Source organism: Lithobates pipiens, unplaced genomic scaffold (assembly GCF_037356315.1).
Source record: "Lithobates pipiens isolate NorthernLeopardFrog02 unplaced genomic scaffold, aLitPip1_a1.2 Scaffold_25, whole genome shotgun sequence".
NCBI classification, from domain to species: Eukaryota; Metazoa; Chordata; class Amphibia; order Anura; family Ranidae; genus Lithobates; species Lithobates pipiens.
Genome location: NW_027507787.1, coordinates 111191944 through 111211531, shown reverse-complemented (window position 1 = coordinate 111211531; position 19588 = coordinate 111191944). Strand labels below are relative to the sequence as shown.

The following is a 19588-nucleotide window of genomic DNA, read 5'->3' as shown; positions in this document are numbered from 1 at the left end:
TTTAGTCTGAGGATGTACTTTCTTCTGTTTCTTGCAGTACCATCATGAACGGCTGTCCTCTAGTTCTGGACTTTTAGGACTGTTCCTGCTATTCTTACAGTCATGCTGGAAGGACTTCTCTTTTGGGGGAGGTGCTCCAGAAAACATGTACATTGGGGATGAGCTGAACACCCCCCGGTTCGGTTCGCACCAGAACTTTCGAACAGACTGCAAATTCGTATGAACTTTAGAACCCCATTGAAGTCTATGGGACTCGAACGTTCGAAATAAAAAGTGCTAATTTTAATGGCTAATATGCAAGATATTGTCCTAAAAAGGGTTTGGGGATGAGATTGGGCTCATTCGGGGGGATGTGGCCGTTGGCGCTCTTGCTGGCCAATCTCAACCTTCTTGACAAACGCCAAGATGGTAACCTTGGCAAACAAGCAGAAAAATAAAACAGGTCGTCGACGCCAACAACATATAAAAAAAAAGCCTACGGCACCTGGTATTCCCATGCAGTCTGCAATCCAGGCACTAATCAGGCCCGACCCTGCTTAGCATCCCAGATCAGACAAGATCGGGCGCATTCTGGGTGATGTGGCCGTAGGCAATCTTACTTGCCACTCTCAACCCTCTTGACAAATGCCAAGATGGTCACCATGGCAAACAAGCAGAAAAATAAAACAGGTCATCGACGCCAACAACATATTAAAAAAAAAAAGCCTACGGCACCTGGTATTCCCAGGCCGTCTCCCATCTTGGCCAACCACATGGTTGGCCAAGATGGTAACCTCTGCAAACAAGCAGAATAATAAAACAGGTCGTCGACGCCAACATATTAAAAAAAAGCATTCAGGGTGATGTGGCCGTAGGCGATCTTGCTGGCCACTCTCAACCCTCTGATCAAATGCCAACAACATATTAAAAAAAGGCTATGGCCCCTGGAATTCTCAGGCGGTCTACCATCCAGGTACCAACCAGGCCTGACCCTACTTAGCATCCGAGATCAGACAAGATCTGGGGCATTCAGGGTGATTTGGTCATAGGCGTTCTTGCTGGCCACTCTAAACCCTCTTGACAAACACCAAGATTGTCACCGAGGCAAACAAGCAGAAAAATTAAACAGGTCGTCGTCACCAACAACATATTAAAAAAAAGCCAACACCACATGGTATTCCTAGGTGGTCTCCCATCCAGGTACTATCCAGACTCGACCCTGCTTAGCATCTGAGATCAGACGAGATTGGGCACACTCAGGGTGATGTAGACATAGGCGATCTTGCTGGCCACTCTCAACCCTCTTGACAAACGCTAAGGTGGTAACCTCGGCAAACAAGCAGAAAAATAAAACAGGTCGTCGATGCCAACAACATATTAAAAAAAAGCCTACCGCACCTGGTATTCCCAGGAGGTCTCCCATCCAGGTACTAATCAGGCCCCACCCTGCTTAGCATACGAGATCAGGCACATTCAGGGTGATGTGGCTGTAGGCGATCTTGCAGGCCTCTCTCAACCCTCTTGACAAATGCCAACATGGTCACCTCGGCAAACAAGCAAAAAAATAAAAAACAGGTAGACGACGCTAACAACATATTTAAAAAAAGCCTACTGCACCTGGCATTCCCAGGCAGTCTCCCATTCAGGTACTAACCAGGCCCGACCCTGCTTAGCATCAGAGATCAGACGAGATCTGGCGCATTCTGGGTGATGTGGCCATGGCCGATCTTGCTGGTCACTCTCAACCCTCTTGACAAATGCCAAGATGGTTACGTCGGCAAATAAGCAGAAAAATAAAACAGGTCATCGACGCCAAGAACATATTAAAAAAAAGCTTACGGCACCTGCTATTCCCAGACGATCTCCCATCCATGTCCTAACCATGTCCTAACAGGGTGATGTGGCCGTAGGCGATCTTGCTTGCCACTCTCAACCCTCTTGACAAATGCCAAGACGGTAACATCTGCAAACAAGCAGAATAATAAAACAGGTCGTCGAGGCCAACAACATATTAAAAAAAAGTCTACGCCACCCGGTATTCCCAGGCCGTCTCTCATCCAGGTACTAACCAAGCGCGACCCTGCTTAGCATCCAAGATCAGATGAGATCGAGCGCATACAGGGTGAATTGGCCACAGGTGATCTTGCTGGCCACTCTCAAACCTCTTGACAAATGCCAAGATGGTAACCTCTGCAAACAAGCAGAATAATAAAACAGGTCGTCGAGGCCAACAACATATTAAAAAAAAGTCGACGCCATCCGGTATTCCCAGGCCGTCTCCCATCCAGGTACTAACCAAGAGCGACCCTACTTAGCATCCGAGATCAGACAAGATCGCTTGCATTTAGGGTGATGTGGCCACAGGCGATCTTGTTGCCCACTCTCAACCCTCTTGACAAACGCCAAGATGGTCACCTCAGCAAACAAGCAGAAAAATAAAACAGGTCGTTGATGCCAACAACATATTAAAAAAGCCTACGGCACCTGGTATTCGCAGGCGGTCTCCCATCCCAGTACTAACCAGGCCTGACCCTGCTTAGCATCCAAGATCAGACGAGATCTGGCACATTCAGGGTGATGTGGCTGTAGGCGATCTTGCTGGCCACTCTCAACCCTCTTGACGGTGCTATACTCACCTCCCTCTTAAAAGCAGCCATGTCCCCATCGTCTAGAAAAGCAAAAATTGGTCCTGCACCCAGGAGCAAGGGCATTTGGGGTTAACCAGTGTCCAATCACCAGAGGTGACTATATAACCCACTATGTAATGAGCTCCTGTGTCCCGTGATGTATGATCAAGAAAAAGAGGTTACTTTAGGCACCAAAAAATTCTTTACCTCCAAAGATTTTTTAATAATGAAATTATGGTTAATAATGGTATTTGAAATTTTAAATAAATTATATATTTTCAATTAACCTTATCTTTGGAGGTAAAGAATTTTTTGGTGCCTAAAGTAACCTCTTTTACAGTCCGTGCTAATCGAACTGCGTTTTTTGTTTGTATATGCTATTGGGTTACGCCACTAATACCTTAATAAGGACTCAATAAGGGCAGTATTGACTTAACCCTTTATTAGTGGACATATCTGCTTTTCCTTACTTTTTTCTTTTTCTCCTCTTTTTTCCTCCTTTCTTCTTCAATTAAAACTGATTAAAAGTGGGGGGACTTAAAGGGGCATGATTAAACAAAAGCATTTAGTGTACCCATAAAATATGATTCGATTAATAAAAGAAATGTCAGTGAATATAGCCTACCTTAAAAGTGGACACTGTCAGCCAGTAGAGCAGTGGACGGTGTCAGTAGGGCAATAAATGGTGTCAGTAGGGCAGTGTACAGTGTCAGTAGAGCAGTAAATGGTGTCATTAGGGCAGTGGACAGTGTCAGTAGGGCAGTAAATGGTGTCAGTAGAGCAGTGAACAGTGTCAGTAGGGCAGTAAATGGTGTCAGTAGAGCAGTGGACAGTGTCAGTAGAACAGTGGACAGTGTCAGTAGAACAGTGGACAGTGTCAGTAGAACAGTGGACAGTGTCAGTAGAGCAGTAAATGGTGTCAGTAGGGCAGTGGACAGTGTCAGTAGGGCAGTAAATGGTGTCAGTAGGGCAGTGGACAGTGTCAGTAGGGCAGGCAGTAGACAGTGTCAGCAGGGCAGGCAGTAGAGCAGTGGTTGGTGTCAGTAGAGCAGTGGTTGGTGTCAGTAGAGCAGTGGACGGTGTCAGTAGAGCAGTGGACGGTGTCAGTAGAGCAGTGGACGGTGTCAGTAGAGCAGTATATGGTGTCAGTAGAGCAGCGGACAATGTCAGTAGGACAGTAAATGGTGTCAGTAGAGCAGCGGACGGTGCCAGTAGAGCAGCAGACGGTGCCAGTAGAGCAGCAGACGGTGCCAGTAGAGCAGCGGACGGTGCCAGTAGAGCAGCGGACGGTGCCAGTAGAGCAGTGGACGGTGTCAGTAGAGCAGCGGACGGTGTCAGTAGAGCAGTAAATGGTGTCAGTAGAGCAGTGGACAGTGTCAGTAGAGCAGTGGACAGTGTCAGTAGGGCAGTGGACAGTGTCAGTAGGGCAGTGGACAGTGTCAGTAGGGCAGTGGACAGTGTCAGTAGAGCAGTGGACAGTGTCAGTAGGGCATTAAATGTTGTCGGTAGGGCATTGGACAGTGTCTGTAGAGCAGTGGAAAGTGTCAGTAGGGCTGTGGACAGTGTCAGTAGGGCAGTAAATGGTGTCAGTAGGGCAGTGGACAGTGTCAGTAGAGCAGGCAGTAGACAGTGTCAGTAGAGCAGCGGACGGTGTCAGTAAAGCAGCGGACGGTGTCAGTAGAGCAGCGGACAGTGTCAGTAGAGCAGCGGACAGTGTCAGTAGAGCAGCGGACAGTGTCAGTAGAGCAGCAGACAGTGTCAGTAGAGCAGCGGACAGTGTCAGTAGAGCAGCGGACAGTGTCAGTAGAGCAGCGGACAGTGTCAGTAGGGCAGTGGACAGTGTCAGTAGGGCAGTGGACAGTGTCAGTAGAGCAATGGATGGTGTCAATAGAGCAGTAAATGGTGTCAGTAGAGCAGCGGACAGTGTCAGTAGAGCAGGCAGTAGACAGTGTCAGTAGAGCAGCGGACGGTGTCAGTAAAGCAGCGGACGGTGTCAGTAGAGCAGCGGACAGTGTCAGTAGAGCAGCGGACAGTGTCAGTAGAGCAGCGGACAGTGTCAGTGGAGCAGTAAATGGTGTCAGTGGAGCAGAGGACGGTGTCAGTAGAGCAGCGGACAGTGTCAGTAGAGCAGCGGACAGTGTCAGTAGAGCAGGCAGTAGACAGTGTCAGTAGAGCAGCGGACGGTGTCAGTAGAGCAGCGGACGGTGTCAGTAGAGCAGCAGACAGTGTCAGTAGAGCAGCAGACAGTGTCAGTAGAGCAGCGGACAGTGTCAGTAGAGCAGCGGACAGTGTCAGTAGAGCAGCGGACAGTGTCAGTAGAGCAGTAAATGGTGTCAGTGGAGCAGTAAATGGTGTCAGTGGAGCAGTAAATGGTGTCAGTGGAGCAGAGGACGGTGTCAGTAGAGCAGCGGACAGTGTCAGTAGAGCAGCGGACAGTGTCAGTAGAGCAGTAAATGGTGCCAGTAGAGCAGCGGACGGTGCCAGTAGAGCAGCAGACGGTGCCAGTAGAGCAGCAGACGGTGCCAGTAGAGCAGCAGACGGTGTCAGTAGAGCAGCGGACGGTGTCAATAGAGCAGTAAATGGTGTGAGTAGAGCAGTGGACAGAGTCAGTAGAGCAGTGGACAGTGTCAGTAGGGCATTAAATGTTGTCGGTAGGGCAGTGGACAGTGTCAGTAGAGCAGTGGACAGTGTCAGTAGGGCAGTGGACAGTGTCAGTAGGGCAGTAAATGGTGTCAGTAGGGCAGTGTCAGTAGAGCAGTAAATTGTGTCAGTAGGGTAGCGGACAGTGTCAGTAGGGCAGGCAGTAGAGAGTGTCAGTAGAGCAGCGGACGGTGTCAGTAGGGCAGGCAGTAGACAGTGTCAGTAGAGCAGTGGTTGGTGTCAGTAGAGCAGTGGACGATGTCAATAGAGCAGTAAATGGTGTCAGTAGAGCAGTGGACAGTGTCAGTAGGGCAGGCAGTAGACAGTGTCAGTAGGGCAGTAAATGGTGTCAGTAGAGCAGTGGACGGTGCCAGTAGAGCAGCGGACGGTGCCAGTAGAGCAGTGGACGGTGCCAGTAGAGCAGCGGACGGTGCCAGTAGAGCAGCAGACGGTGCCAGTAGAGCAGCAGACGGTGCCAGTAGAGCAGCAGACGGTGCCAGTAGAGCAGCAGACGGTGTCAGTAGAGCAGTAAATGGTGTGAGTAGAGCAGTGGACAGTGTCAGTAGAGCAGTGGACAGTGTCAGTAGGGCATTAAATGTTGTCGGTAGGGCAGTGAACAGTGTCAGTAGAGCAGTGGACAGTGTCAGTAGGGCAGTGGACAGTGTCAGTAGGGCAGTGGACAGTGTCAGTAGGGCAGTAAATGGTGTCAGTAGGGCAGTGTCAGTAGAGCAGTAAATGGTGTCAGTAGGGCAGCGGACAGTGTCAGTAGGGCAGGCAGTAGAGAGTGTCAGAGCAGCGGAGGGTGTCAGTAGGGCAGGCAGTAGACAGTGTCAGTAGAGCAGTGGTTATTGTCAGTAGAGCAGTGGACGGTGTCAGTAGAGCAGTGGACGGTGTCAATAGAGCAGTGGACGGTGTCAATAGAGCAGTAAATGGTGTCAGTAGAGCAGCGGACAGTGTCAGTAGGGCAGGCAGTAGACAGTGTCAGTAGGGCAGTAAATGGTGTCAGTAGGGCAGTGTCAGTAGAGCAGTAAATGGTGTCAGTAGGGCAGCGGACAGTGTCAGTAGGGCAGGCAGTAGAGAGTGTCAGTAGAGCAGCGGACGGTGTCAGTAGGGCAGGCAGTAGACAGTGTCAGTAGAGCAGTGGTTGGTGTCAGTAGAGCAGTGGACGGTGTCAATAGAGCAGTAAATGGTGTCAGTAGAGCAGCGGACAGTGTCAGTAGGGCAGGCAGTAGACAGTGTCAGTAGGGCAGTAAATGGTGTCAGTAGAGCAGTGGACGGTGCCAGTAGAGCAGCGGACGGTGCCAGTAGAGCAGCAGACGGTGCCAGTAGAGCAGCAGACGGTGCCAGTAGAGCAGCAGACGGTGCCAGTAGAGCAGCAGACGGTGCCAGTAGAGCAGCAGACGGTGCCAGTAGAGCAGCAGACGGTGCCAGTAGAGCAGCAGACGGTGCCAGTAGAGCAGCAGACGGTGTCAATAGAGCAGTAAATTATGTGAGTAGAGCAGTGGACAGTGTCAGTAGGGCAGTGGACAGTGTCAGTAGGGCAGTGGACAGTGTCAGTAGGGCAGTGGACAGTGTCAGTAGGGCAGTGGACAGTGTCAGTAGGGCAGTAAATGGTGTCAGTATGGCAGTGTCAGTAGAGCAGTAAATGGTGTCAGTAGGGCAGCGGACAGTGTCAGTAGGGCAGGCAGTAGACAGTGTCAGTAGGGCAGTAAATGGTGCCAGTAGAGCAGCAGACGGTGCCAGTAGAGCAGCAGACGGTGCCAGTAGAGCAGCAGACGGTGCCAGTAGAGCAGCAGACGGTGTCAGTAGAGCAGCGGACGGTGTCAATAGAGCAGTAAATGATGTGAGTAGAGCAGTGGACAGTGTCAGTAGAGCAGTGGACAGTGTCAGTAGGGCAGTGGACAGTGTCAGTAGGGCAGTGGACAGTGTCAGTAGGGCAGTAAATGGTGTCAGTATGGCAGTGTCAGTAGAGCAGTAAATGGTGTCAGTAGGGCAGCGGACAGTGTCAGTAGGGCAGGCAGTAGAGAGTGTCAGTAGAGCAGCGGACAGTGTCAGTAGGGCAGGCAGTAGACAGTGTCAGTAGAGCAGTGGTTGGTGTCAGTAGAGCAGTGGACGGTGTCAGTAGAGCAGTGGACGGTGTCAATAGAGCAGTAAATGGTGTCAGTAGAGCAGTGGACAGTGTCAGTAGGGCAGGCAGTAGACAGTGTCAGTAGGGCACTAAATTGTGCCAGTAGAGCAGCGGACGGTGTCAGTAGAGCAGCGGACGGTGTCAGTAGAGCAGCGGACGGTGGCAGTAGAGCAGCGGACGGTGGCAGTAGGGCAGCGGACGGTGGCAGTAGGGCAGCGGACGGTGGCAGTAGGGCAGCGGACAGTGTCAGTAGAGCAGTGGACAGTGTCAGTAGAGCAGTGGACAGTGTCAGTAGGGCAGTGGACAGTGTCAGTAGGGCAGTAAATGGTGTCAGTAGGGCAGTAAACGGTGTCAGTAGGGCAGTGGACAGTGTCAGTAGGGCAGTGGACAGTGTCAGTAGAGCAGCGGACGGTGTCAGTAGAGCAGCGGACGGTGTCAGTAGAGCAGCGGACGGTGTCAGTAGAGCAGCGGACGGTGTCAGTAGAGCAGCGGACAGTTTCAGTAGAGCAGCGGACAGTTTCAGTAGAGCAGCGGACAGTTTCAGTAGAGCAGCGGACGGTGTCAGTAGAGCAGCGGACAGTGTCAGTAGAGCAGTGGACAGTGTCAGTAGAGCAGTGGACAGTGTCAGTAGAGCAGTGGACAGTGTCAGTAGAGCAGTAAATGGTGTCAGTAGAGCAGCGGGCAGTGTCAGTAGGGCAGGCAGTATAAAGTGTCAGTAGGGCAGTAAATGGTGTCAGTAGAGCAGTGGACGGTGTCAATAGAGCAGCAAATGGTGTCAATAGAGCAGTAAATGGTGTCAGTAGAGCAGTGGACGGTGTCAGTAGAGCACTAAATGGTGTCAGTAGAGCAGTGGACGGTGTCAGTAGAGCAGTGGACAGTGTCAGTAGAGCAGTGGACAGTGTCAGTAGAGCAGCGGACAGTGTCAGTAGAGCAGCGGACAGTGTCAGTAGAGCAGCGGACAGTGTCAGTAGAGCAGCGGACAGTGTCAGTAGGGCAGGCAATATAAAGTGTCAGTAGGGCAGTAAATGGTGTCAGAGCAGTAAATGGTGTCAGTAGAGCAGTAAATGGTGTCAGTAGAGCAGTGGACGGTGTCAGTAGAGCAGTAAATGGTGTCAGTAGAGCAGTGGACGGTGTCAGTAGAGCATTAAATGGTGTCAGTAGAGCAGTGGACGGTGTCAGTAGGGCAGTGGACAGTGTCAGTAGGGCAGTGGACAGTGTCAGTAGGGCAGTGGACAGTGTCAGTAGGGCAGGCAGTAGACAATGTCAGTAGGGCAGTAAATGGTGTCAGTAGAGCAGTGGACGGTGTCAGTAGAGCAGTGGAGCTGTCAGACCCATGTACCTGACAGGTGAGCCCGAAATAGCAGGGGAAGGTCTCCCTTACGGGTCTGGTTCACGGCCCCTGATAGGATGGACAGGAGGCACGGGAGCGCAGACGGGTATGAGAGCCTGGCGGGTTAGTTGCTGAAGGAGGGATCCGACGGCAAAGTTCAGACAGGTAGACAGTCTCTCACGGCTAGATGCAGGAGCAGATGCAAGCAGAAGGTGGGAGCAGGTCCAGCCACAGGCACAGATGACAGCAGGCAGGTAGTGCAGAAAAGGCATAAGCAAGTTCGAGTCCGGGTCACAAGCAGGGTTGGCAACAGGCGGGCAGCATGGTACAAAGGAGCAGGCAGATGCAAGGTCAGAGACAGGCCAAGGTCAAAGGCAGGCAGCAAACAGGAAAATCCAAGGGACGAGCCGGGTAAACAGGAGTTCAGGAACACAAGCGAAGTCACAGGTCACAAGAAGCTGCAGATCGGACAGCACCGAGCACACCACGGGGGAACACTTAAGTAGGCCGATTGGCGCCAACGCGCACCGACGCGCGCGCACGCGCACCAGCGCACACGCAGACGCAAACGCGCAAGCGGGCGCGCACGCGAACGCGCGCACCTAGCAGCGCCAGCGCGCACCAGCACACCGACGCCCCGAAGCACGCCCAGTGACAAGTCCGCTACGGGCAACTCTCTGAGGCCGCGTACACACGGGCGGACTGTTCGGCCAACTTTGTCCGTCCAACAGTTTGAGCGAACAGTCCGCTCAAACTTAGCATGGACGGACATGGCCACACACAACGAACGAACAGTTTGCTGAAACCGTGCGCGATGACGTGAACGGCACGTACGACGGGACGAAAAATACGACGTCCTATACACTGCATTATAACTTTCGGCGTGTAAATCCTTTCTGAGCATGCGCGGAACTTAGTTTGTCGAACAAGCCTACACACGGGCGGACTGTTCGCTGAAACAAGGTTTCAGCGGACAGTTTTTCGGAATTTCCGAAAAACCTTGTTCGTCCAACTGTCCGCTGAAACTGTCCGCTGAAAGCCCACACACGAGCGGACTGTCCGCCCAAACACTGTTCAGCAGACAAGGTTGGGCGAACAGTCCGCCCGTGTGTACGCGGCCTGACAGGAGCAGAGGACAGTGTCAGTGGAGCAGAGGACGGTGTCAGTGGAGCAGAGGACAGTGTCAGTGGAGCAGAGGACGGTGTCAGTGGAGCAGAAGACGGTGTCAGTAGAGCAGAGGACGGTGTCAGTAGAGCAGAGGACGGTGTCAGTAGAGCAGAGGACGGTGTCAGTAGAGCAGAGGACGGTGTCAGTAGAGAAGTAAATGGTGTCAGTATGGCAGTAAATGGTGTCAGTAGACCAGAGGACGGTGTTTTAGAGCAGTAAATTGTGCCAGTAAAGCAGCGGACAGTGTCAGTAGAGCAGCGGACAGTGTCAGTAGAGCAGCGGACAGTGTCAGTAGAGCAGCGGACAGTGTCAGTAGAGCAGCGGACAGTGTCAGTAGAGCAGCAGACGGTGCCAGTAGAGCAGCGGACGGTGCCAGTAGAGCAGCGGACGGTGCCAGTAGAGCAGCGGACGGTGCCAGTAGAGCAGCGGACGGTGTCAGTAGAGCAGCGGACGGTGTCAGTAGAGCAGCGGACGGTGTCAATAGAGCAGTAAATGGTGTGAGTAGAGCAGTAGACAGTGTCAGTAGAGCAGTGGTCAGTGTCAGTAGGGCATTAAATGTTGTCGGTAGGGCAGTGGACAGTGTCAGTAGAGCAGTGGACAGTGTCAGTAGGGCAGTGGACAGTGTCAGTAGGGCAGTAAATGGTGTCAGTATGGCAGTGTCAGTAGAGCAGTAAATGGTGTCAGTAGGGCAGCGGACAGTGTCAGTAGGGCAGGCAGTAGAGAGTGTCAGTAGAGCAGCGGACAGTGTTAGTAGGGCAGGCAGTAGACAGTGTCAGTAGAGCAGTGGTTGGTGTCAGTAGAGCAGTGGACGGTGTCAATAGAGCAGTAAATGGTGTCAGTAGAGCAGCGGACAGTGTCAGTAGGGCAGGCAGTAGACAGTGTCAGTAGGGCAGTAAATTGTGCCAGTAGAGCAGCGGACGGTGTCAGTAGAGCAGAAAATTGTGTCAGTAGAGCAGTGGACAGTGTGAGTAGAGCAGTGGACAGTGTCAGTAGGGCAGTAGGGCAGTAGGGCAGTGGACAGTGTCAGTAGAGCAGTGGACAGTGTCAGTAGGGCAGTGGACAGTGTCAGTAGGGCAGTAATGGTGTCAGTAGGGCAGTAAAAGGTGTCAGTAGGGCAGTGGACAGTGTCAGTAGGGCAGTGGACAGTGTCAGTAGGGCAGTGGACAGTGTCAGTAGGGCAGCGGACAGTGTCAGTAGAGCAGCGGACAGTGTCAGTAGAGCAGCGGACGGTGTCAGTAGAGCAGCGGACGGTGTCAGTAGAGCAGTAAATGGTGTCAGTGGAGCAGTAAATGGTGTCAGTGGAGCAGTAAATGGTGTCAGTAGAGCAGCGGACAGTGTCAGTAGAGCAATGGACAGTGTCAGTAGAGCAGCGGACAGTGTCAGTAGAGCAGTAAATGGTGTCAGTGGAGCAGTAAATAGTGTCAGTAGAGCAGTGGACGGTGTCAGTAGAGCAGTAAATGGTGTCAGTAGAGCAGTGGATGGTGTCAGTAGAGCAGTAAACGGTGTCAGTAGAGCAGTGGACGGTGTCAGTAGAGCAGTGGACGGTGTCAGTAGAGCAGTGGACGGTGTCAGTAGAGCATTAAATGGTATAAAGTGTCAGTAGGGCAGTAAATGGTGTCAGTAGAGCAGTAGACAGTGTCAGTAGAGCAGTGGACAGTGTCAGTAGGGCATTAAATGTTGTCGGTAGGGCAGTGGACAGTGTCAGTAGAGCAGTGGACAGTGTCAGTAGGGCAGTGGACAGTGTCAGTAGGGCAGTAAATGGTGTCAGTATGGCAGTGTCAGTAGAGCAGTAAATGGTGTCAGTAGGGCAGCGGACAGTGTCAGTAGGGCAGGCAGTAGAGAGTGTCAGTAGAGCAGCGGACAGTGTCAGTAGGGCAGGCAGTAGACAGTGTCAGTAGAGCAGTGGTTGGTGTCAGTAGAGCAGTGGACGGTGTCAATAGAGCAGTAAATGGTGTCAGTAGAGCAGCGGACAGTGTCAGTAGGGCAGGCAGTAGACAGTGTCAGTAGGGCAGTAAATTGTGCCAGTAGAGCAGCGGACGGTGTCAGTAGAGCAGCGGACGGTGTCAGTAGAGCAGAAAATTGTGTCAGTAGAGCAGTGGACAGTGTCAGTAGAGCAGTGGACAGTGTCAGTAGGGCAGTAGGGCAGTGGACAGTGTCAGTAGAGCAGTGGACAGTGTCAGTAGGGCAGTAATGGTGTCAGTAGGGCAGTGGACAGTGTCAGTAGGGCAGTGGACAGTGTCAGTAGGGCAGTGGACAGTGTCAGTAGGGCACCGGACGGTGTCAGTAGGGCAGTGGACGGTGTCAGTAGAGCAGCGGACGGTGTCAGTAGAGCAGTAAATGGTGTCAGTGGAGCAGTAAATGGTGTCAGTAGAGCAGCGGACAGTGTCAGTAGAGCAACGGACAGTGTCAGTAGAGCAGCGGACAGTGTCAGTAGAGCAGTAAATGGTGTCAGTGGAGCAGTAAATAGTGTCAGTGGAGCAGTGGACGGTGTCAGTAGAGCAGTAAATGGTGTCAGTAGAGCAGTGGATGGTGTCAGTAGAGCAGTAAACGGTGTCAGTAGAGCAGTAAACGGTGTCAGTAGAGCAGTAAACGGTGTCAGTAGAGCAGTGGACGGTGTCAGTAGAGCAGTGGACGGTGTCAGTAGAGCAGTGGACGGTGTCAGTAGAGCAGTGGACGGTGTCAGTAGAGCATTAAATGGTATAAAGTGTCAGTAGGGCAGTAAATGGTGTCAGTAGAGCAGTGGACATTGTCAGTAGAGCAGTGGACGGTGTCAGTAGGGCAGTGGACAGTGTCAGTAGGGCATTGGACAGTGTCAGTAGGGCAGTGGACAGTGTCAGTAGGGCAGGCAGTAGACAATGTCAGTAGGGCAGTAAATAGTGTCAGTAGAGCAGTGGACAGTGTCAGTAGAGCAGTGGAGCAGAGGACGGTGTCAGTGGAGCAGAGGACGGTGTCAGTGGAGCAGAGGACGGTGTCAGTAGAGCAGAGGACGGTGTCAGTAGAGCAGAGGACGGTGTCAGTAGAGAAGTGGACAGTGTCAGTAGAGAAGTAAATGGTGTCAGTAGGGCAGTAAATGGTGTCAGTAGACCAGAGGACGGTGTTTTAGAGCAGTAAATTGTGCCAGTAAAGCAGCGGACAGTGTCAGTAGAGGAGCGGACAGTGTCAGTAGGGCAGTAAATGGTGTCAGTAGAGCAGTGGTTGGTGTCAGTAGAGCAGTAAATGGTGTCAGTAGAGCAGTGGACGGTGTCAATAGAGCAGTAAATGGTGTAAGTAGAGCAGTGGACAGTGTCAGTAGGGCAGTGGACAGTGTCAGTAGAGCAGCGGACAGTGTCAGTAGGGCAGGCAGTATAAAGTGTCAATAGGGCAGTAAATGCTGTCAGTAGAGCAGTAAATGGTGTCAATAGAGCAGTGGACGGTGTCAGTAGAGCAGTGGACGGTGTCAGTAGAGCAGTGGACGGTGTCAGTAGAGCAGTGGACGGTGTCAGTAGAGCAGTGGTCAGTGTCAGTAGAGCAGTGGTCAGTGTCAGTAGAGCAGTGGACGGTGTCAGTAGAGCAGTGGACGGTGTCAGTAGAGCAGTGGACGGTGTCAGTAGAGCAGTAAATGGTGTCAGTAGAGCAGTGGAGCAGTAAATGGTGTCAGTGGAGCAGTAAATGGTGTCAGTAGAGCAGAGGACGGTGTCAGTAGAGCAGAGGACGGTGTCAGTAGAGCAGAGGACGGTGTCAGTAGGGCAGAGGACGGTGTCAGTAGGGCAGAGGACGGTGTCAGTAGGGCAGAGGACGGTGTCAGTAGGGCAGAGGACGGTGTCAGTAGGGCAGAGGACGGTGTCAGTAGAGCAGTGGACAGTGTCAGTAGAGAAGTAAATGGTGTCAGTAGAGCAGTGGACGGTGTCAGTAGAGCAGTGGACGGTGTCAGTAGAGCAGTGGACGGTGTCAGTAGAGAAGTAAATGGTGTCAGTAGAGCAGTGGACGGTGTCAGTAGGTAGAGCAGTGGACGGTGTCAGTAGAGCAGTGGACAGTGTCAGTAGAGCAGTGGACAGTGTCAGTTGAGCAGTGGTCAGTGTCAGTAGAGCAGTGGACGGTGTCAGTAGAGCAGTGGACGGTGTCAGTAGAGCAGTGGACGGTGTCAGTAGAGCAGTAAATGGTGTCAGTAGAGCAGTGGAGCAGTAAATGGTGTCAGTGGAGCAGTAAATGGTGTCAGTAGAGCAGAGGACAGTGTCAGTAGAGCAGAGGACGGTGTCAGTAGAGCAGAGGACGGTGTCAGTAGAGCAGAGGACGGTGTCAGTAGAGCAGAGGACGGTGTCAGTAGGGCAGAGGATGGTGTCAGTAGGGCAGAGGACGGTGTCAGTAGGGCAGAGGACAGTGTCAGTAGGGCAGAGGACAGTGTCAGTAGGGCAGAGGACAGTGTCAGTAGAGCAGTAAATGGTGTCAGTAGGGCAGAGGACGGTGTCAGTAGGGCAGAGGACGGTGTCAGTAGGGCAGAGGACGGTGTCACCCGGTGAGAACTGTATATATAGATGCTGTCTGGGGAGTGGAGAACAGTATATATGGGGGGACTGTATATATGGATAGTGTATGGAGGGGGGTGTATGCATAGTGTATGGTGGGGGAGGGGGGTGTATGGTGGGGGGAGGGGTGTGTGTAAATGGTGTCAGTAGAGCAGTGGACGGTGTCAGTAGGGCAGTAAACAGTGTCAGTAGGGCAGTAAATGGTGTCAGTAGAGCAGTAAATGGTGTCAGTTGGACAGTGGACGGTGTCAGTAGGACAGTGGACGGTGTCAGTAGGACAGTGGACGGTGTCAGTAGGGCAGAGGACGGTGTCAGTAGGGCAGAGGACGGTGTCAGTAGCGCAGAGGACGGTGTCAGTAGCGCAGAGGACGGTGTCAGTAGACCAGAGGACGGTGTCAGTAGGACAGTGGATGGTGTCAGTAGGGAAGAGGACGGTGTCACCAGGTGAGAACTGTATATATGGATGCTGTCTGGGGAGTGGAGAACAGTATATATGGGGGGACTATATATATGAATAGTGTATGGAGGGGGGTGTATGTATAGTGTATGGTGGGGCGAGGGGTGTGTGTAAATGGTGTCAGTAGAGCAGTAAACGGTGTCAGTAGGGCAGTAAATGGTGTCAGTAGGGCAGTAAATGGTGTCAGTAGGGCAGTAAAAGGAGTCAGTAGAGCAGTAAAAGGAGTCAGTAGGACAGTGGACGGTGTCAGTAGAGCAGAGGACGGTGTCAGTAGAGCAGAGGACGGTGTCAGTAGAGCAGAGGACGGTGTCAGTAGAGCAGAGGACGGAGTCAGTAGGGAAGAGGACGGAGTCAGTAGAGCAGAGGACGGTGTCAGTAGAGCAGAGGACAGTGTCAGTAGAGCAGAGGACGGTGTCAGTAGAGCAGAGGACGGTGTCAGTAGAGCAGTGGACGGTGTCAGTAGGGCAGAGGACGGTGTCAGTAGGGCAGAGGACGGTGTCAGTAGGGCAGTGGACGGTGTCAGTAGGGCAGTGGACGGTGTCAGTAGGGCAGTGGACGGTGTCAGTAGAGCAGTGGACGGTGTCAGTAGGGCAGTGGACGGTGTCAGTAGGGCAGTGGACGGTGTCAGTAGGGCAGTGGACGGTGTCAGTAGGGCAGTGGACGGTGTCAGTAGGGCAGTGGACGGTGTCAGTAGGGCAGTGGATGGTGTCAGTAGGACAGAGGACGGTGTCAGTAGGACAGAGGACGGTGTCAGTAGGACAGAGGACGGTGTCAGTAGGGCAGAGGGGTGTGTGTATAGTGTATGGTGGGGGGAGGGGGGGTGTATGTATAATGTATGGTGGGGGGAGGGAGGTGTATGGTGGGGGAGGGGGGTGTATGTATAATTTATGGTGGGGGGAGGGGGGTGTATGTATAATTTATGGTGGGGGGAGGGGGGTGAATGGTGGGGGAGGGGTGTATGTATAGTGTATGGTGGGGAGGGGTGTATGTATAGTGTATGGTGGGGGGAGGGGGGTGTATGGTGGGGGGAGGAGAGGTGAGAGTACTTTGAAAACCTGACAATGAAAAAACGTACCTTACAAGCTTGGCTGCAGTCCCAGCGCGATCTTTGCACACATTCCAGAGCACCTCCTTGTCCCTTCTACAGCCTTCCAGAGGATTGGCGGAGAGCATCATGGAGGCTCCGCCCACCTCCTTGTCCCTTCTGCAGCCAGCCAGAGGATTGGAGGAGAGCACCATGGAGGCTCCGCCTCTGCCTCTGTGTCCCGACTCCCATCCTGTACTCAGAGTCTCACACAGCTAAACAGGAGCAGAAATTAATAAGCGCTACGCCGCTGCGGACCCCGAAAATGAGGAGACACTGCCGTGCAGGAAGGGAGTCACTGACGGGTCTGAAATGAATAATGTGCCCGGGTCTCAGGTGGTCAGAGACCCGGGCACATGTTTCAAAACCCGTACTGTCCGGGTGAATCCCGGACATGTGGCAACCCTAGGCCTCACCCAAGGATCTTCTTCAGGAGTACATCACTGGAAGCAGATTAGGGAATTAGTCCACAAGAAAGGAATTTAAGGGGTAGCAGACCCTTGTTTGCAGCTAGAGTTTGGTGAACAGTTTGAGCCAAGCAAAAGTTCGGCCCGAACATCGCCTGTTTGGCGAACACCTGAATTTGCAGGGCTCTCTGTGGGATGTTCGCACGCCAAGCACCCTACAATGCACAGTGCATAGTAGGGCCCTGATTGGCTGAAGCAATGCATCTGACCACTGGTCAGGTGCAAAGCTTCACCTAATCGGTGCACAGAACACTGTCAGAGCCATGATTGGACAAAGTCATGAAGACTTTGCTCAATGATTTCTCAGTGATCATAGTCTCAACCCACACTATAAAAAGGTTCCTTCCCACAGGAAGCTTTTGCAGTGTGTTGTTGGAGTGGCGATAGATAGAGCAGGGCTCAGTTTGCTACTAGAGAGTTAGTGTGTTATTGTGGCTCAGGGGAAAGCGTTAGTATAGTGTGAGTATAATTTGAGTACAGTATGTCAATATTGTGTAGTTTCAGTGTAGGGTTTCAGTATGGTGTGAGTGTAGTGTACTGTGTCAGTATAGTGGGATTATAGTGTAGTGTGTCCTTCCTTAGTCCACAAACACAAGACCAATATTTTGGTTATAGCGCGGTCAGCATGTGGTTAACCACTTCCCACCCGCCATATAACAAAATTACATCTGAGAAGTGGTTTCATTATCCTGACTGGGCAACATATGGCGTCCAACAGGATAAGACGCTATTGTGTGCCCGTGAGGGCGTGCATCGCAGTGATCGGTGGTGTGGTGTGTCAGTTTGACATACCGCATCTTCGATCAAGCTAAAGAGCCTCTGACATAGGTTCTTTACCACGTGATCAGCTGTGTCCAATCACAACTAATGTTAGATGACATGCTAGTAAATTTTTGGCAGACAACGGTCTGTTGTCAGATTTTTGCATCGTATGTACACAAGCTCGTCGCACAAAAGTCCAAAGTACAAACACGCATGAGCGGAATCAATGCTCACCAAACACGACATTAGCAGAAGGTGCCCAAAGGGTGGCGCTCAAGAGCTGAAATTCCACGTAGTACATCACTGCATTCGTGTTTGTTGGCCGACAATTGTGTACAATCTTGTATGCAGGACAAGTTCATGGCACACGCCTTTTTAGATAAAAGTCTGACGTTTTGTTGGCCAACAATCCGATCATGTGTACGAGGCTTAAGGCTTGGTAGACAGATGTGGCTCGCAGCAGGGGTCCAGTTATAGTCCATTCACACAGGGGCAACATGACTGAGCGAGACTTTGGGAGGCAACTTGGACACGACTTGAGTATGAATCACAGCACGACTTGAGGCAACTTATAAGGCAACTTGAAGTTGCTTCCAGGATTGGGGACTTTACCAGTGGTCAATCACATAATAATCAGCTCTGTGGGAGGGAGGGGTTTGCCTATTTTTACTTCCTGGAAAGTTGCTTCAGTTAAGACAGGGGATCAGACTTGGAGGCAACTTCTATTGAAATCAATGGGTACAAGTTGCCTAGAAGTCAGATTGAAGTAGTACAGGAACCTTTTCTGAAGTCGGAGCGACTTCAGTAGTGTACATTAAGACAGCTCTCATTCACTTACATTGATTTTATCATGTTGTGCGACTTGAGGCAACTTGGGGCGACTTCAAGTCAGATCCAAAGTTGCTCCTGTGTGAATGGACTGTTAGCCCTGGTACACACGATCGGAGATTCCGACGGAATGTGTCCGATCGGAGCGTTTTGTCGGATATTCCAACTGTGCTTGGTCTGTATCGGATTGTTTCCGTTGGAATATCCGTTGGACCAAATTTTCCAACATTTTCTGACAAAATGCTCCGATCGGACATACTCCGATCATGTGTAGAGAATTCCGATCGGAGACAAAGTGCCACGCATGCTCAGATCAAATTCCTACATCAAAGCTATTGGCTACTAGCCTAAACGTAGTCCCGTCGTAACGAAATAACGTCATCACGTTCTGAACGATCGGATTTTCTGACAACTTAGTCTGACCGTGTGTATACAACAGTTTCGGACAAAATCCGTTTGACAAAATCAGACGGATTTGGTTGTCGGAATCTCCGACCGTTTGTACAAGGGCTTAGAGTTTCCCTCTCATCCCTTTAAAGCAAAACACATGTGAATTTCACGGGTTCTGTGGCTGATTCAGGTGGTAATTAAACTCACTTGGTGCCTTATCTGCATTAAATGGGTTTCAGAACCTGTGTAATTCATATGTGTTTGGGTTTAAAGGGATGAGGTGGCAACTCTAGGTCCAGTGAGGCCAAATTTTTACCTGAATTCTGCCCTGAAATGGAGCCAAAGACGCACAGGACCCCTGTGCAAGCCGCTCCACAGCCACCAGAGATACGTGAACAGGCTCCATAGTAGAGTTGCCACCTCATCCCTTTAAACCTGAACACATATGAATTACATAGGTTCTGAGGCTAATTTCATGCAAATAAGGCACCAAGTGAGTTTAATTATCACCTTAATCACCCACAGAAACTGTGCAATTAATATGTGTTCGGTTTTAAAGGCATGAGGTGGCAACCCTATTCCATAGAGAGCCGGTCACAATCTCCTGATATGCAAATTGGCAGTGGGGAAACCCGTTTCCAGTTCACACTAGTGTGAACCCAGTTTTATAGCTGTAAAGGGTGGGCCAACTCAATATTGAACCCTACAGACTAAGACTGGGATGCCATTAAAGTTCATGTGCGTGTAAAGGCAGGTGTCCCAATACTTTTGACAATATAGTATTTATATTATAAGACCTAGAAACAAATCTGGCAGAACATTGTGCTGGGTTATAGGGTTAACCTTAGCAACAGCAACACCGGTAATGAATCAGATACTCACTCACTGATTCAGGGATGTGTTGGAGAAGGTGGATCCTCACATTCAGTTTGTCTAAGGGTACAATGGCTACCTGACATCAAGAAGGTAAGACAATGTTAGATTTGGATCACAAACTGTATTTCCATGTACTATGGCTCATGCCTTTCAATAAAGTCTGCTTACCCTCCATCCAGCCACCACCATGGAACCAAACCAAGCTTTGTATATTATATCAAGTTATACCACTGCAGCATACAGTAAAAGTTCAAAGCTTTGACTTGCAACCTTGTCCCTGTATCACCCTCTCCACTAGGGATGAGCTCAGGCGCGTTCGCATGGTCCAGCTGCAGAGCCCGCCAGGAAGTC

General features: G+C 51.4%; 5 pseudogenes; all 5 read right to left on the bottom strand.

Moving 5' to 3' along the window:
* Nucleotides 1-472: 472 nt before the first annotated feature.
* LOC143931728 (5S ribosomal RNA) lies at nucleotides 473-591 on the bottom strand (annotated as a pseudogene).
* Nucleotides 592-1138: 547 nt separating this feature from the next.
* Nucleotides 1139-1257, bottom strand: LOC143932024 (5S ribosomal RNA; annotated as a pseudogene).
* Nucleotides 1258-1365: 108 nt separating this feature from the next.
* LOC143931823 (5S ribosomal RNA) lies at nucleotides 1366-1474 on the bottom strand (annotated as a pseudogene).
* Nucleotides 1475-1584: 110 nt separating this feature from the next.
* Nucleotides 1585-1703, bottom strand: LOC143931038 (5S ribosomal RNA; annotated as a pseudogene).
* Nucleotides 1704-2451: 748 nt separating this feature from the next.
* Nucleotides 2452-2570, bottom strand: LOC143932265 (5S ribosomal RNA; annotated as a pseudogene).
* Between the last annotated feature and the right edge of the window lie 17018 nt (nucleotides 2571-19588).